An 18,347-nucleotide genomic window follows, 5' to 3' on the forward strand; every position below is an offset into this window, starting at 1 on the left:
TGCCTTGGTGTAAACAACACTCGGTCAAATTATATTCTATTTCCCAGTCCTATTTTATCATCTTACTTTCACCGCAGTAAACATTCATCCATCAAGCCCTCCACTGTTCACTTATGTTTACTAAGGCCTGATTTAGGGTTTTGCAGACTGAGTTGAGTCTGTTGAAAAGTCAGAGGACAGTACATCCACCATCCTGAGGGTACTTCACCCACCAAATCTAGAAATGTCTGACAGCCCTGCTGTCCTCTCTGTGCATTGAAAGGAACCACCATCACAGTGGTTCCTTTCAAAGTATTAAACGTTTGGTGTACAGCTGCTGTCATTTTTGATGGTCGTGCACCAAACTATTGTATTTTTTTTTTCCTCAAAAACAAACTTCCATAGTTTGAGTTTGGTTTTGAAAAACTAAAAAGTAATAACCCCACACCCTGGGAGTGTTGGGATCATTATCGATTTTTTTTGTTCCCCACCACCAGGTTTTTCCAGGCAATGATGGACAGAGAAAAAGGCATTCCACTTGTCCACCCTAAGCAGAACGGACAATGTAATGTCCTTCCTCTGGCGGCCCCAACTTCATTGGGCCGTTGGAGGAAGTAGTCTCTTAACCAATTGGAGCTCCATCGAGAGACTACTTGTGGTCCGCCTGTACCTAAATTGGGTGGGCGTATTGATGATTTTACTGGCAGAGTACCCTGTTACGTTTGCAACAGAGAGCCCTGTCCACCAAACTCTAAATCAGGCTCTTATTGCTTAGGGGTTACAATACCTGAAGTGATTTTTATCTTTCTGCCTGGAGTTTCAAAAGCAAAATTAAGTTGCATTGCCAGTTTTAAAGCTGGTGGCGGTGAAAAACATAGACTAGGTCCTGGATTTGAGCTGATCATAGGAAAGGAATGTGGACGGGGGTACTAGTAGTGGTTTATTGAGATACACCCCATCCAAGACAGGTGCTCTGATGATATATAGATGCTGCAATTGAGCTAAAACATGTCCTAGGTTGTTATATCTTTTATTTTAACAAGATAGTGTAGTGCATTACCTTTCAAGATCACTAAGGGCACATCTTTAAATGTACATTACTATAAGATGCAAGACAGTTTGCAACTGACACAGTAATAGTTTTCTATACTTTCATTATAAAGAACTAAATGTTTGCATTAGAATATGTAATCTAACGATCATATCCTGGGACCATCAAGTGCACTATAATTATTTTGTATGGTACAGTTAGTCTTACCTTCAGTACAGGGTTTCCTGGACAGAAAGCTTGTCTTATGTTAATGGGAGGGGCTCTTCAGTTGTGCTTGCAGCCTTGCTCATTTTATTTTCCCAAATATATCGAAATCACTGTTTTACACTTATTCTTAGGGTTGTGTGATACCGTACTGTGAGACCTCACCCACCATATCCCGGCCTCAAGCTATAATTCTTTGTCTTTGGTCAAAAGCCACAATCTCTTTTGCAAAACATCAATGTTGCTACATTAGTGGCATCAATTTGTTGGGAATTAGTGGAGGTCCCAGGTCTCATCAAGGCCCATTAAATTTACAGACTCTTCCACCCATTCCTCTTCCACTCATGTCAGCCCTCTGTGTGATAAAATGTGCCCCTATGAATCCTCAAATTCAGGATAAAAAGTGGAAATCTTGGGAGATGTGTGAGCAGACCATTATTTTACTGCCTACATCAAATAGTGCCAAAACACTAAGCAGGCATTCAATGGCAACCTGAGATCACTTTTAAATTCTAAATACCAGAAAAGATTAATCCCAACAGGCTTTCATTTCTAAAAACATTTAAGGTCCCCAAAATAAAAGAGAGCTCTATGGTTGAACAGTCTATCCACTCACCCATACTCAACACCTTTAATTTTGCAAAGGCAACAAAGCCTCTGTAAATTGGGGAGAAATCACTACAGTCTTGTCACAAATAAATGTCATTAGGTCCAACATTATTGTTTTCAGGTCTGGCTTGACAGCTCAGCTGATTGCCTAATCTACTGAGAATAATTCTTGATATTCACATAAATGCAGAACTTCGACTTCATCCAGAGAAGCATATCTCTCTCACCTCTTTCTGTTGTCTGTTTTGTTCTATTATTTTGCTTTCTAGGAAGTGCGTCCATTGGAATACATTAGGGACTATTTTACATCTGAAAAAGGACACTCAAGCACCACACTTTTTCTTACATTTATTTATCTCCTTTATGCATGCTTGACAGAAGGTAGTCATTTGTAACTTTATTCCCAATACTGACAAAGCCAGTAGTGCTGCTGTTAATATTGAAAATAACATTTGTGCACAGTATTTGTGAATACCTTTCTTCACATGCACTTGGACATTAAAGCCAGATTGGTTGGCTTTGTCAGTTCTTGTTTGGTTAACTAAATAGTAGCCAGCAGGACCTAGTCATTGGAATCATTAGACTGAAGCACTAACTACATGTACAGAAGTGTTTTAATATTAATTCAGAGTTAAAAAAAACATCCCAAGGAACATAATAGGATTAGCAATAAAGACCGCCAGAAGAATGTGCAACATTGTTGTATCAGGAAAAACTTGCAGATTAAATCCAGAATTTATCCTAGACCAGATTAACAAAGTCATCATGCATTACCCTCTTGGACACATTTTAACAGCATTTGCTAAAATATTGTTGTCAAAATGTCATCTGGCATAAAACAAAGTATTGTTTAGTAAAATATTGCACCATTGGAGCTAATGTTACAAAAATACAATTACTGTCCAATGTGTTCGTAAATGATAATTAGGGCATGATACTTTTGTCAGACCATATCAATGACGATATTTTGACATACATCCTTAACACCATCATGAATGATTTGGAAGGAAAGATGCAGACAATAAGGCAAATTTAGTGCAAAAGGACTGGGATGCTTGCCCACAACTTCTGCATAATTCCTATAATATTTTCAAGTCAAACACAGAGCACTGTTGCTAGATTATCTTTTTATTAACAGGGAATACTGGTGTAGAATGGCTGGAAAGTATTCCAAATTCATTGGCTGACCCACAGCAGTGGGAAGCAGCATGCTAGGTATTGGGGAATAATGAGCAGGCTTTATTTTATATATATGAGTTTTAAACCACAAAAGCTTTCAATGAAACTTCCTGAACCTACCTAGAAGGAATCTGTTTATGTTTACTGCATTTTTGAGCATGCATATCCACCGAGGCTTCTATGCACTAAGAGTACCATCACCCATACATCCATTTACCCTTTCCATTCATTAGTTTCCATCTCTTCATCCATCTGTCCATCATTGTAACTTTCCATCCTATCATTCACCCACCCATCCATCCATACGTTTGTACACCCTCCCATCCAGCCCTTTCATATATCCATCTATCCTTTTACTGATCCACCACAGGTCTTCACCAATCCACCCTTTCACCTGTCTATCTGTTCTTCCTTTCACCATTTAATTTGTTCACACTTCTACCTATTCAACTTTTCACACTTTAATTTACATATAGTTACACCCATCCTTCCTTCTTTTCTGTCCCCATTATAGTTTACCCCTTTGCTTCCTACTTTCCTTTCACACGTTGTTGTTTCTTTCCACCCATACTATTTATTCATGTTATGTGTTTCCTGTTTCTAGCCAAAAACATATTGTTGTTAACATTAACGTGGATCTGTGTTGATGTCAAAAACAGAAATAAAATCTCAGATCCTGCTTTTTTAAATTATAAGTCTCCAGGGGAGAGCCAGTGCCCACTGGGGTTGGCTGAAGCACTTTGAATGGGGAGGAGGGCACGCAGCCCCCTTTCCTGTCCCATTTTGTGGCCCTGGGGTCACCAACCTCCAGGCTGATTTACTTTTCATAGGAATTTTGCCCCCCTCCCGAGCCATAAGATGGCCCTGGACCCGAAGCAGTTTACAATTGCTGCACGTGCTCTAGTCCCACTAGAGACAACCACAGCAACTACAGGACTTGGGGCTGCAGGGTGGGGGGAACCACAGGGCTCCTGCTGCCTTACCGGCTCCCCTAACTTCACCCATCTTGGGTGTAGTGGAAGCCAGCTGCATTTGTTTGTTCCTGCCCAATGGGAACAGCATTTCTCTTTGCTTTTACCGGGTGGGAGCAGACCTGTGTTCCCTGCCAACAAGAGCGCAGGCAAGGAGCTAAAGTTCTCCCTGTCTGCACTCCTGTGGGCAGAGAACTGCAGTGTCCAAGGGAATTGCATTCCCAGGCCACTGCTGCCATCAGATCCTGGGGGATGGGGTCTCTGGGGCCATCCACTGGCTTGGGAATAGGGCCCAACGCACCCCTCACCAAATTAATTAATATTTAAGCCCAAGGGGATGTGTGCCCCCTTCCCAGTTATAAGAGTCTTGGCCATGGGGCCTTCAAACGTTGTGGGAAGAATGTTGCATGCCTCACCCCAAATGCAAAAAGAATGATAAATCAGTGAATGTGAAATGAGCAGAGTAGACTGTCATTTTGCATTCATTGCTCTAGCTGAGAAGCACCCAATAATGCCCTGCAATAACTTTTTTTGTTTATGTTGGTGGTGCCCAAAGAAGGGGCAGGGACACAACCAAGCTTTTTAGTGAATGTTGTGGAGGGCTGCAGGGAGGTATCCTGCTGTTGCGACTGCTGCCCTCAGCGTGCAGTGCAGCCAAACACCAGGAAGTGTGGAGAGCAGCCGAAGCAAGGAGAGTGATCTAGTCTTCTGCGTTCCCCTACGTCAGTCCAGCCCCTCAGAAGCCTGCACTGGGTGTGGTCAGGTTTTTTCAAGTGCGGCTAATAAGCTGCACTTGAGAAAGCCATGGTGCCTGTAATTAGTTAACTGGAGTATATTTAGGGGTATACTGACCTATTTTTCATCATCAGCTGCACTCCTGATTTTCTTCTGTAGTCATTTTGGCTCTGTGGAACCTGCAAGACTTAAAAGGGTGATAAAGATTTACCAACAGCTGACTGTTCTTTTATGTTGACAAAGTGCATGCATACAAAATACTTGCACATAAATTCTTACCATCTAGTGTTGAAAATCCATGAACCTTATTGAAGGTGATATTCATACTCTGCATGAAAAAGTGACTGAGAGTTACAGGATTATGATTTTTTGAAGATTTGTTTGTGGCACTTCTTGGGATAATGCACAGTCACATTTCCTATGGAATTGTTTTGCTAAGCTTTGAAGAAATGCTGTGATTCCATTTCTGCTTTACCTTAGAACCATTTTGTTTGTTATAGGTAACTATAAGGAAAGGCAACAGGTGTTTTATAGTATTGATATTCTAGTCTGTTATCTACTCAGTCTCCTGTATTTGTCTAATTTTCTCAGCATTTTCATTGCATTTTCAGGGACTCCAGTCGCTATATTTAAAAAGGGAAAGGGAAGGTATTAGGTAAGAGCATACACCTACCAGTTATGTCCTAGATATAACCATGTTCATTATTGAAAATGTGAAACTCTTAAAATCCTCACTATATTATTGTAGATGTGCCTCAATGCTAGAACACTGAAATAATCTGAAATGCTGAGAACAGATGCAATCACCTTGAAGGGCACCTTGGACACCATTCCTGTTTTCTTTTCTCCATTTACTTTTCTCCTAGGTGCTGTTATTGTCTGGAGTTACATCCTATGTCGAGTGGTAGGGGTGCTTTGGTGGCAAAGGGAGTAAGCTTCTGTCATTCACATCTCGCTTCCACAAGGTTGCACAGCCAAGATAAAACTGGTTGGGCACAAATGTTACAGAATTACAGGCCCAAGATTAACATTCTTGTATGAGTAAGATGCAATTGTAGAACCCCCTCCGATCATTTGAAAGTGGGGGATGAAGTTACTCAACATCTTCTTGGGACAGTAATGTATTTGGTGCATGCACAAGAAAATGCTTTACCTACCCCCAAAATATGCACACAATTACAACAACATAAATGCACGATCAACACCTGGGCATCTGAATAAAGTACATCTACATATATCCTCCCGGGAGGTGGGTGGGCAGCAAGGGTGGCCTTAATTCCTTTCCTAATGCTATGGGCATGACTGGTGGCACAGGAGATACAATAGTTCTGGACAACAGAAGAAAAAAGGGTCACTCTGCCACAAATCATACCACCCCTTCTGACATAGTCAATACCATGATACATGTGGACCAAGTGCTGAGTAAGAATTTCTGGGGCACCACTCTCCCGATGCCATCCCTCCTCATCCCTTAATGACCCTTTTTATGTCTTTGTTTGGTCATGCCTAATTTTCAGCACTGGGTGTCTGTTTTTGTAACACAGGTGGATGTTTTGACTACTGACACAGGAAATACATCAGTTTGCAAAAGATACATTAATGCTTCCCCATTATGAGTTAGCGCAGCCTTTCTGCTGGCCTGATATACAAGAGCATATACTAGGAACACTTTATCTTGTGTGGATTGATGGGCAACCCATTTCAATCCTAGACACAGTTCAACCTGTTTGGATTTTGGCCAGCCCATTTCACAATGATATCTTTAAATGGTAGCAAAAGTGTTTTTATCATATTTGAGTCATACATCCTATTTTTTGTAGGCATCCCTACAGAAATTCAGAAAATTCGTTGTTTGGACAACAGTCTAAAATCATGCATCACTCCAAATGCATATTTTGAGTCAGTAAATATGGTAACAAATATTGTTGTGGCAAGGATAGAGGTGTGATTCAAACCAACATATCCAGCTGCACGAACTGAGTTGCTCTCTGGCAACACTGTTGTTCAACAATTGCAGGGTAGTTATTGGTTCTGAACCTGTGGTCCAGGGGTCAGCAAAGCCTTCTCGGGTGGTCTGTGACTGTATAGAACATTAAAGGAAATTGGCAGATTAATAAAGTGTATATGAATAGAGAAGCACAATGAAATAAAACATTTTTTTTTAAATTATAGGCTAAATATTAAGTTAATAGCCTAAGATTGATTTGGGGAAGGAGTGCAAATGCTTTAAACAGAATATAGTATGGATAATGAGTGGTCTCAATGAAATTTAGAAAAGCTCCAATCTTCAAATTCAGAGTAAAATTGAGATTTTTTTCATATTTGTGAATTTAAAAAAATCATTACTATATTTGTTTGACAAATGCTTATTTCTGTATTTTTGCGTGTATTGTTTTGTGGATCAAATCATCAAAAATGCTTAGCCCAGATTCCCATAATGACATAGTAGGGAGTCTCTGGATTCCAGTAACAATTCAGAGTGGGTCTCTGGGTTCCCGTAATGATTATATGGCTGTTCACAGAAGTCAGAATTTAAGAACCGCTGATCTACGGCATACACAGTATATCCAGCTACAAGTAGCCAGTATCATTCTAAAGAAGAGAGCCTTCAACAAAAAAATACAAGTTTGCTGTTGTGTATTGGTGCGTCAGACAAAATCGATGTGATTTTGTCCAGTGTTTAGAGAGCAGAAGGCAGTCATGGGGCTATTCTTCTCTGGAGGTGGACAGCAGTGAGGAAGGATTCAAAGTGGGACAATGGACTACGATGAAATGGGATGCAGACAACAATAAAATCTCATATCAGGACAGGCTGGCAGTGGAAAGATGTTGAGTTTTTGTGGTGAGTAGGTGGGAAGCTGCAACATGGGAAAATGCAAGAAACACGGTAGAGCCTAAAACAATGTTCTCTGGTGACTAAATAAGGTGATAGAGTATATGCAGGGTGAAAGCCCTGCAGACACATGGTTGAAGGCAGAATAATAACATGCAGTAAGTTATTTCTGGTACCCATGACCCTTCACTGACACTCCAAGAGCATATCAATTGTGTTCATGACAATACAATGCAAATGGCTTGCTGTAATCTGTTTGCCACAGTGCAGGGGCAGAGATGAGGTCCGGCTTCACTGACACAAAGGTTTTTTCTACCTCCTCGGTCCAATACAAAGGTTCTTGGATGTCTTTTTAACATAATTGTAGAGGAGGTGCAACATGGTGGCAAAACCCAAATGCATTGTCAACAATGGTCTGCTATTCCAAGGGGTGCAAACCATGAGATGGTCATGGGGCAAGGTAATATATGCATGACTTCAATTTGGTCACTTGAAAGGTGATTCTCCCTGGATGATACTTCATGACCTAAGTATCATAAATGTGGAAGGCAAAATTGTAACTTTTCCTTTAAAGTATTATGCCCTTTTTTAGCCAATTTGGTGAGCAAATAAATGGAATTCACCTTGCATTATTCTAGGGTGACAGAAACAAGTAGCAAGTTGTCAACAGAATGGAACTATCTTGACTTTTTAAGGAACAAGAGGTGTCCAAACCTCATTTTACAGCTTGCAAAAAGATAGGAGACTCACCTCCTGAGGGAACCTGTGCCATGTTAGTTGAGGTTTGCTGAATGAGAACACGAAGAAAAACTGACTGTCTTAATGAACGCAGATAGAGAAGAAGGCAGAACACAGATTCACAATGGTAATCATTGGGCACTGAATGGGAAACAGAAAAGAATGGTGGCATAATAGGTCAACTTGGACACACCATCCTACTGATGGCTTTGAGATCCTACCAGTTTTTTTATGGGAAGATTAGGATTACTACATGTCATTGGTGTTATCTGCTTTTTTGATGGGAAGATTAGGCTTACTACAATTGCTATCCTGGTGGGCACTTGGATACCTTGTTTGATAAAATCGACAATAACAGGTCAAATTCCACTTTCTACTTCCTGACTGTTAAATGAACTAAAATTGCTTCATGGCATTTCCTTTAATATTATTTCGATCAATAGAAAGGATGCATTCAGCGTCATTGGCAAGGGCAAAACACAGATTGGAAGGAACGTGTGCAACCATCTTAGTTGAATCTTCAGACATTTGAGAATCACATGCAACATTCAGATTATCTCATTCACATAGCAAAGCTTAGGCCTACTTTTTGTTAGTTTGCTGGATGTTTAAGAACACTCATATAGTGTATAAAAGCAGTACATTTCAGTTTACACAGCAAGTCTGTACCCAACAGATTTTCAGATGAAATGGGGCTCAGCAAGAAAGCATGTTTGTCAGTATCCAGTGTAACAAAAACAAAAACAGTGACGTTATGGGGAACACATTCAGCTCAGATGCTGAATACATTGATTGACAAAGCTAAGATAGGGTTTGGAAGGAACTCAGAGGTGTTAAGGGCTGCCAGATTGGCACCATATCATTAAGGCATGAAGTTGGCTTCCATACATTTTCTGCAGGGCTCCCTTTGATCATCAGAGGTTAGGGAATGCACAGCATAGTCACCATCTCTCAGGCTGTCATAGAAATCCTAATATTGAATTTGCAGGACCTGAGTAAACACGGGATTGTTGAGGATGAATACCTGAGGTTAGGCCTAGGCAATCTCTTTTCCACTGCCCTAAGTGGGCACAGTTAAAACATGACCTCTCACCCCTTTAATTATTTCAGTATGTCCACCCTTCTCCCTGTCCAACCTGTTTCTCTCCCAGTCTTGGGGCTCCACTCACCCCCCCCCCCTTTCACCCTTCCTGTTGAAATATATGCAAATGTGAAGACAGAAATTTAGATTCCTTTGACTCCTTTTTCCTTTCCTGTTCAACTACACAGTGATTGGCCACTGAAAGTATTGCCATTAAATTCACGATTAGCCACCCAGTACTAGAGGGTGTGCTGCTGAATCTGAACATTAGGCTTTATGCCTTCACAAAGACAGCACCTACAGTTTCCTGAGTTTTTCTTTAGGACCGGCTATGCCTGAGTAACGTTCAACAACATCTTTTAGCCTATCTAAATTATTTCCTGCTGACTCACCTTTAGATATTTTTACTCAGTCTACCTTGACTGGGCACGCCTCCATTACAAGATTTAACAACCCATCCTTTGCCACTGCTGTAGCTGTATTGTTCTGAGGAACCTGTTGCAGCCAGCCACTCTTTTCTATCAACTGGTCTCCCACTTCAGTTGCGACAACCAGTGCCAACAACTGTTACATTTCCATTCAATTCAACCTCTACATATCAAAATTCATTTGCAATTGTTCATCAACTTTGTGGGATTGTCACAAATGCTGGGGAACTGTTTCTTCATAATAATCAGGTCAGCAGGGCATCAAGAGGCATGACCTCTTACTCCTCTCTAGGGTACTTTGTCGAAGGAGAATGGCATCAAGGGAGTATGAGATGGATTCTTTATCATCATCATTACTGAAAGGTGAGGTGCACTGATCATCATGGTCTTTTTTATCTCATTTTCGAACTATACATGCTACGGCGCATCTTAAGCTGTCTCAAGTAATGATCAGTTCTGCACATGGCGAGAATGGAGTGGAATTGGGTTCTAGAACAGGTGTGCGGGGTGGTGGAGTTAGCCTCATGCTTTACATGCCATGACCATCCTCTAGTGTTTGGCTATCTACTTACCAGGCTTACTGGATCACTTCCAGGCGCAGTTGCCAGATCGCTGCCTGTGTGGGAAATCTTAGAATATTCTAAAATTCCTCTTCATTTGCTTTATCTTTCTTTAAAGGTTCAGTGATTTGGGAAAATATTTAACAAAGGGAAAGAGAAGTGGGTACACGGGCCCAAGCCTCTTCGTTCCATGTAACTTATTTGGTATTGGAGTCTCTTGTGGGCCTGCTTCGATCCACAGACCTGAGACTCATGCTTAAGCTTGTTGATTATAAATGGAAAGATTGGAGGGAACAACAGGTATATTTTTCTAACTGATTTTGTGTAGGGAAATAGAAGAGAAACTTTTGTTCACATGCATATTGACCCTCTTGCTTTTGGCCGATTCTGGGTAAGACTGTGAAAAAGAACCCGGGTGGCTGGATCAGTGAGCCTCTTTCACACCCTCTTTCATTTTCAGACTTTTTTGCTAGCATCCTGACACTCCTTTATGTCTTCCCCTTTACGCACTACTTCTAGAGTCAGCTTGGCCTTTGCCATGGAATGCACAAACACATTAGTTGTTTCTCCTGGGGACTTCTTCCATACCTATCTACCTAACCATTTGAGACCAGTCATCTCCTAACCAAACGAGGAATGCACAAAAATATTCAAACGAACAAACAAAGCATCTGTAAAATAAGCAGGTTTAGAATTCACGTTTTAAATTAGCTTGCCAAACACTGCCCAAGCTGATCAGTTGTTTGAGTGCAGAGTCACTATACACCTCAGTTTCCCTGGAGATATTTCTCCCTTATCTTCAGCACTTGGGGACGTTGTGTGAAGTCTGGTCCAGCTTTCCCACTTTAAGCTGAGGGTAGGAATTTTCCAGTCCAAGGCACCATGTTCTGTGAAACAGAAATGGCTTTGAGCCCATTTGAAGTCTAAAACATATTTATTATGCAAATATAATAGCAATATTATATTTCGGCTTAGCAAGAAAGACGCATCTTGGCCATATTGAACAACTGCACATCTAACACTAGCCCCTCCCTAAATTTCCACAACTTTTATATACTTTCTTCACAAAGTCAGTTGAAACAGCACATATTACATACACTTAAAATCTAGATAATGGGAACAAAATATTGGCTTGATTAGAGATACAAGAGTGGAGATCTCAGATGCTGAGTTACCTTCATTGAGACTTCTTGCTTACAGCGGCAAGCATGGAAGCAAGACTGCAAGACAGAGACAAAATACGTCAAGCATATTAATATAAAGTGACATGCAAAATTACTTAAATCACTATAAAAAACAGTAAAATAGGCTGACAAGATCTACTATGTCTTTAGGGCATCTCGGGTTGCCTTTCACCGTCATCTCAAGTCAAGGAAAGCTAATTACCTAGCGTTTCTGCAGAAATAATCAAGCAGCAAGCTAGATCCCTGCTCACCTGAGGGTTTGTCAATTTACTGTGTAAAATCCAATTGTTGTGGAAGACAAAGCTATGTAGGAATGTTTCTGTTTCCATGATACCTTCGCAATTATATATCCAGTTGATCCTCAGTCGAAAATATCTGAGAGTAAAGAGACCAACATCGAGACCTCTGCGTGAAACGGGTAATTTTGTAGCACAATTCTAGCTTTTAATAAACAGAGCAATGTATATTAGAAAGGGGAGCAAAGTAATAATAAATAAGACTTGTTTACAAAAGTGAGAATCCTCTTCATTCACGTCCACACGGACTAAGCAAACAAAATGGTTACTTCTAGACCACTTGTTCCGAGAAGAGGAGGGTCTTCAGCATCAACTCCTTAGTACATAGCTAGAAAATGCCTGTTTGGTGAGCTTTTCATTCTTGTTTTCGTTTGCTTCAGGTCTGGAAATATCCTGGGTGTATGTGTTGAATTCACCCGCAGAGATCTCAATTGTCTTTTAGGTGTACTCAGTGCTTTAAATGGAAAAATAGAAGTGCAGGTACTCTGTACCAGAGTACCTGCTTGTTTCTGAGAAGTGCCGGTACTCTACAATTAAAAGTATTACGTTTTTCTTGACATGTGCCGGTACTCTCCCTCTCAAAATAAAAAAGTGCCGGTACTCAGTACTGGAGAGTACTGGCCCATTTAAAGCACTGGGTGTACTGGTGTATTGAAGGCGACAGCCTTGAATATGGAGGTGATAGAGACTTTATGGGGGATACAATTTAGTTCCTCAAGTGTAGGGAGGATGCAGTTGTACTTTCTCGGACATTTGGCAAGTTTTGCTGCATCATGAGGAATCCCTTTAATGGTTTGAGGGGACTATTTGGGATGGCCTTTCTTGAAAGAGAAAGAGAAATATATCACTCAAATATTATATCAATATACACGGTAATCGAACAGCCTCATGTGCAGTCTAACTAAAGCTTGTGAAACCTATATTACATTTAACAAGAAAGAATGCAGTGCCAAAGATCAAAATTAAGCTTGGTTTAGGTTGACTGGGAGTGGGGGATTTAATGTTTTGCATTTTTCCTTTATTCCTGTCCATTTTGTACATGGCATTTTATAATAAACATGTACCTGTTAAATTGAAACACTGCATCCAATATTATAACCTTATGTGTAAAAATGGGGAATGCGTTTTGGTTGTGTTGAAAAAGTGAATTATATATATATGTATATGTGTGTGTGTGTGTGTGTGTGTATATATTCACTATATCAACGATGTCATTTGAGATGTCATCCGTGATGTCATAGAACATGTCATGAGTGATGCAATATGCTAATATATAAGGTCATCTACAGTGCATGGCTGGGGTGCACGTTATAACTTTTGGCTTTCTGTGTTTTTTTAGTTCAAAACAATACTGTTATCACTGACATATTCATCTGACTATAATGTTACTTTAACTTTAGTTTTTCCAGTGACTTTCTAATGTTTGTTTTAAGGAAAAAAAACAGGGTCCAGATGTATCATTTTACTAAATTGTGATTACCTAATTGCGATTCCCTGCAAATTGCAATTAGGTAATTGCTATTCTAATGTATTAAACTCATGGAGTTTCATTTTGCGTTTCCTAACCGGTCGGAAAGCGACATACCTCATTAATATTCAAGAGTTTGGTCGCTATTTGCAACCCATTAGGAAACGCTAAAGTCACATGGATGGTGGCCTATTGGGCTAAGCAGACCACCATACTTGTGATTGCTTTTAATTAAAGCAATCCTTTTTTTTTTTTTTTTTTTAATGTAGTCTGTTTTCCTTAAAGGAAAACAGGGTGCATTTAAAAAAGAAAAATGAAAAGTTTTGGGCAGTGGTCCGTGGCAACATTGCCTGCTCTTAAAAGATGTTTCTGCATGCATTCACAAAGGAGAGTTGCGAATTGGTTACTACCTACTAAAAGTAGATGGGAAAACACAAATGGTTTGTGATCACATTTCAGTTCCAAAACATCCCTGCATACCACTGCAATTCGGTATTAGGAAGGGGTGCCCTTGACACGTCCATTCCTAATACCGAATCAGTATGTAGTGGCAATTCAAATTTGCGATTCAGTAACAAGTTACCTGCTCGCAAATTGGAATTCATACATACAAAAATTCAGCCTGATCGGGCCATTTGCGACCGCAAAAATGCATGACATATCTGGCCCTAGATCTTTTTATCACAAGGACTATGATGTAACTTTAACTTTTGGTTTTTAGTTTTTTTTTATATGTACCTTGCACAGCCTTCACCCCCCCCCCATACAGCCAACCCCACGCTCTGCACGGTCTTTAGCCGTGCGTAGTGAGGGCTTGGCCACAGGGCTTGGCCCTGGGGACCCCATCTCCCAGGTATATTGTGTCTTAATTAAAGGGAAAGGCTGCATGGCCCATCTCCCTGAGCCTGGTTAGGGCCTAGGGGCCCCATATCACATGGCCATTTCTAAGAATAAGAGTGAAGGGTTCCACGCAGTCTCCCTCCCAAAGCTATTATCAGCCCCTAAACCTCATCCCCTGGAGCCACTTATTTAAATAAAGTGGGAGGGGGCCATGAGGTTCCCTCCCCAAGCTTTGTTAGGCCCTGAGGACCCTATTCCCACTGGGCCACTCTTTTAAATAAAGGGAAGGGGGCGCATGGGCTCCCCCTCCCAGGGCTGATTTTCACCCCGGGCTTGGCATGATTATGGGGAGGGGGCACGTGGTCCCCCTCCCCAGGCCGATTTCAGCTCCCGGGATCCCACTCCCTAGGACTCGATGTTATGTTGAAGGGGGAGGGGGCATACGGTCCCCCTCCCTGGGCCAATTTCAGCCCCGGGGACCCCATTCCCCAGGGCGCAGGACATTTTAAAGGAGGAAGGGGGCACACAGCCCCCTCCTCAGGCAGATTTCAGCCCCGGTGCCCCTTTCTCTGGGACCCCGTGCATTTGACCAGGGGGCACACAGTCCCCTTACCCCAGGCTGCTTTCGGCCCCTATGACCCCATTGCCCAGGGCCCACACTGTGAAATGTGGGTGCCCTGGTTCCTACCCAGAACATCCACCATAGGGTCGCTAGGGGTCGTGGAGGGATCCTCAATGGCCTTGTGGCCCCAGCCAGCTTCCCGCAAACAGCGGGAGCCGGCATTGCTCCTGCTGGGAGCAGCTTCTAATGCTGCTCCCTGAGAAACAGAACCAAAATCTGCAACCAGCAGGTAGGAGCATTTATAAAGCTCCCACCAGCTGGGAGGGGACTCAGTGTTTGTTCCCACTTGGTGGGAGATTTGAAAATACTCCTACTAAGCACCAAGCAAACACAGGTTTCCCTGCCCACTTTGATATGGGCAGTGAAATCACTTTGTCCCAGGGTTGGGCTCCCTGGGTCATAGCATCTGAACCAGTCCCTAGAGATGGGGTCCCTGAGCCATTTATGGCTCAGGGAAGTGGGCTGTGTGGCCCTTCTCCCCTCAAGTAATCACCCAGGGGTGGAGTCCTCTGGGCCATTTGAGGTTTGGGGAGAGGAGCTAGGCAGCACTCTTCCCTATAAAAAGGTAATGTTGGCCCCAGGAGTGGGCTCCCCTGGGCCTTTGGAGGCACAGGGATGAGACTACACTGCCTCCTCCCCATTTTCACAGGTTTTGGCTTCAGAGGTGGTCTCCCAAGGCTTGGGGATCAGAGCTACGCAACCTCCCTCCCCTTTATGAAATCAGTCCCAGGCGTGGGCTTCCTGGGGCATAAGATTATTATTTTTTATTTTTGTTTCGATCCTGCACGAATATTCAGGAACTGTGAGAATTTTTTGCTATTTTTTGCTAAATATCTTGGCCCAGGGGGTTCCTCTAGGTCCCCCTCATGAGGCCTAGTGAGTCAGGATATCCATAGGATACACAGGAGTGACATGGCCCATGGGAATTAAAGCTCACTGAGCCAATCAGAACTCTCCATTTTTAAATTAGCGCCCCAGTAAAAGTATATTTTTTTTACTCAGAAGTTCTAAATGATGAACTGATTTTCACCAGATCCCAAAATGCAAAGTCTGTGGAACAAGATCTTGCTTCCTGACAAATTTGGTGTAATTCTGTTCAGCAGTTTTACCTGTAGCCCATCTTAAAGAAGTCTAGAAAAAATGCCTGGTGATTTTACATTTTGGGCCCCCCATTTTTTTCTCTGCCCCTACTTGACAGATCACCACAAATCTTTCCAGGAAGGAGCTGAGGCGGATGACATTTTTTTTGGAAAGTTCTGTGAAGATTTGTCACCGATAAATGTTTTTTCTATTGAAAAGCAGACCTAACTAGGCCCGCCAGTAGGTTTAAAATATATATATGTGTATATATATATATATATATATATATATATATATATATATATCCAGTCTGGGCACGCTTATCAGTGGGCTCCAAAACGCTGGTGGTGCCTTCCACAGCGTAGCACCCCATGCTCCTCACACTTTGTAAGACGTCTCCTCTCTATCAGAAACAAAGCCATAAAGTTTATGCAGGCGATTACACCCAGTTATTGTCTAGTGTGATTGACAGTGTGGAAAGAAGATTGAGAAGAGTGAATAGGGAAAAAGTTATGTCAGATCAAATCCAGGTACATTTTAGAATTAGATACAAGGAAACCATTTGGTTTAAACACCAATGAGGAACTATATGTTCACCTTTGATGGAGAAACCTTGCTGTCTACTGTTGATTGCTGTTGAAGTTTTGGTATTTTTTTCAACAATGGTTTTTAAGATGTGAATTTTTGTATGTGTGTTTTTAGCAGGACAAAACCCTGAGGCAGGATGAGCAAGGAAAAAAAGGCACATGGGTAGCAGAGATTGAGATTACTCTAGTTTTTACTTCTTTTGAGTAGACATCATGAAAGGCCAGATTGAAATATGTTAGGCCCTCTTAGCCATTATAGTGGACAATACTATTAAGATCAAGTACATGAAAATGAACTATATAGAAAATTAATTTTTAGCTATTTTATTTCATATATGATATATTAGGGAGGATCTTTTGGGATGAAATTGACATGCAGTACGAGCTATAAAAATGTATTGATATATACATTATATATATTTTGTTCTCTGCATGCTGGATAAACTGCTTAGAAATTATAATTTTTTAGATGTGAAATTGAATGCAGTAACAATTATGGTGCTTGATATATCAAAAGTTTCTGAGTCATGAATTGGTTTTATGATTTTTTTAGAAGGAGAATGTTACAGATGTGTTAGGAATTCTAAGATGGCTTAACGATTTTCTGAAGTGGGTTAGTCCTTCCACTATGTTTATTGTTACTTACTGGGGCAACTCCGTTGGTCCAGACAGCAGATTGGTCAATTGTGACAAATGCAAAGCCAGAGCATAAGGTTCCACTGAGGAGAGTCCCATTCCCCAGTGGGAGCGGCGCGCCATTAGTTTAGCTGGTGCAAGGCATGGGCGCATAGAGCCCCATACAAAGGTTCTAATTGTTGCGTCTATGGATCGTAACATGGAAAGAGGCACTTGAAGGGGTAGGAGACCTCAAACGTAGGTGAAACATGGAACTGTGACCATTCTCACCACCTGTACCCTGCCCCACATGGAAAGGCCCAGGTGGGTCCACTTATCAAAGTCCAGCCTCATTCGCATAATGAGTGGGGTAAGGTTGTACGTCACAATATGGTCCAGGCCTCGTTTGACCAGTATTCCCAGGTATTTAAGGTGTTTTGGAGTCCATAGAAATGGAAAACTGAGGATATCAGCCTTTGTTGTCACCTGCGATAGGGGGAGGGCCTCGCTTTTCTCCCAGCTTACTCAATAGCCGGATATAGGTGCAAAACCATCAATGATCCCCAGCAGAGCAGGCAGGGAACACTCGAGGTTGGTTACGGTGATGAGTATGTCATCAGCATAGAGATAGATTTTGGAGGTCGCGTCCAGTAGTGTTAGACCTTGTATCGAGGGAGAATCGCGGATAGCGACTGCAAGCGGCTCCATTGCCAGCAAGAACAAAAGGGGCGATAGGGGGCATCCCTGTCGGGTCCACCTGCGAATGGGGAAAGGGTCCGAGAGGAAACCCCCACAATTAACTTGCGCTGTGGAGTGATCGTATATTAGGCAGACCTTGGAAATGAACTAGTCTCCCAGGCCGAATTTCACCAGGGTCGTGAGCAAATATGGCCATTCTATGCGGTCAAACGCTTTCTCCACATCCAGGGGTAGGGCCAGAGCAGCTTCCGGTGTGTTCCTAGACTCCCATAGGGTGTGGCAGAGGGTACGCAGGTGATTTCTGGAGGTGCGACCCGGCGCAAACCCCACTTGAGTATAATGGATAAGGGAGGGTATGACTTTATGCAGTCAGTTCGCTAAGACGCTGGCCAAAATCTTGATGTCCCCATTCAGGAGGGAGATGGGTCGATACCTACTGCAGAGTAGGGGGTCACGACCTAGTTTTGGTGTGACTGCTATTGTGGCGGTGTTAGAGATCGCGCCCAGGGAGCCTGTCAGGCAGGCCTCATCCAGTGCTCCATGGAGAACATCGACCATCTCCTCTCCTGCCCACTTATAAAATTCAAA

The sequence above is a fragment of the Pleurodeles waltl genome, chromosome 4_1 (assembly GCF_031143425.1).
Source record: "Pleurodeles waltl isolate 20211129_DDA chromosome 4_1, aPleWal1.hap1.20221129, whole genome shotgun sequence".
NCBI lineage: Eukaryota > Metazoa > Chordata > Amphibia > Caudata > Salamandridae > Pleurodeles > Pleurodeles waltl.